The 825-nt window shown below is 43.9% G+C and overlaps 1 non-coding gene across 1 annotated transcript; it reads left to right on the forward strand.

The window, feature by feature from the left end:
• Positions 1 to 605: 605 nt before the first annotated feature.
• Positions 606 to 679, forward strand: trnai-aau. Its single transcript has one exon. It is a non-coding gene; the product is annotated as a tRNA-Ile (tRNA).
• The last annotated feature ends 146 nt before the right edge of the window (positions 680 to 825 follow it).

An 825-nucleotide genomic window follows, 5' to 3' on the forward strand; every position in this document is an offset into this window, starting at 1 on the left:
CTTTCTGTCTTTCTCCACTACTCTCTCTTCTGTCTTTCTCCACTCCTACTCTCTCTTTCTGTCTTTCTCCACTCCTTACTCTCTTTCTGTCTTTCTCCACTCCTTACTCTCTCTCTGTCTTTCTCCACTCCTTACTCTCTCTTTCCTCACTCCTTACTCTCTCTTTCTCCACTCCTTACTCTCGCTTTCTCCACTCCTTACTCTCTCTTTCTGTCTATCTCCACTCCTTACTCTCTCTTTATGTCTTTCTCCACTCTTACTCTCTCTCTCTGTCTTTCTCCACTCCTTACTCTCTCTCTCTCTGTCTTTCTCCACTCCTTATCTCTCTCTCTTCTGTCTTTCTCCACTCCTTACTCTCTCTCTCTGTCTTTCTCCACTCCTTACTCTCCTCTCTGTCTTTCTCCACTCCTTACTCTCTCTTCTCTGTCTTTCTCCACTCCTTATCTCTCTCTCTGTCTTTCTCCACTCCTTACTCTCTCTTTCTGTCTTTCTCCACTCCTTACTCTCTCTCTCTGTCTTTCTCCACTCCTTACTCTCTCTCTTCTGTCTTTCTCCACTCCTTACTCTCTCTTTCTGTCTCTAATCCGTAAAGTGAGCATTATCAAGGCCGGTTAGCTCAGTTGGTTAGAGCGTCGTGCTAATAACGCGAAGGTCGTGGGTTCGATACCCGTACTGGCCAGGAGAATTTGTTTTTACTTTACTGTGTATGTCTACAGTGTCACATAACTCTATTGATTGGGGTCTACAATGTACATTTTAAATTAGTAGTATAACTCTCTCTCTCTGTCTTTCTCCACTCCTTACTCTTTTCTCTTCTTCTGTCTC

Source organism: Oncorhynchus gorbuscha, unplaced genomic scaffold, assembly GCF_021184085.1.
Source record: "Oncorhynchus gorbuscha isolate QuinsamMale2020 ecotype Even-year unplaced genomic scaffold, OgorEven_v1.0 Un_scaffold_13909, whole genome shotgun sequence".
NCBI lineage: Eukaryota > Metazoa > Chordata > Actinopteri > Salmoniformes > Salmonidae > Oncorhynchus > Oncorhynchus gorbuscha.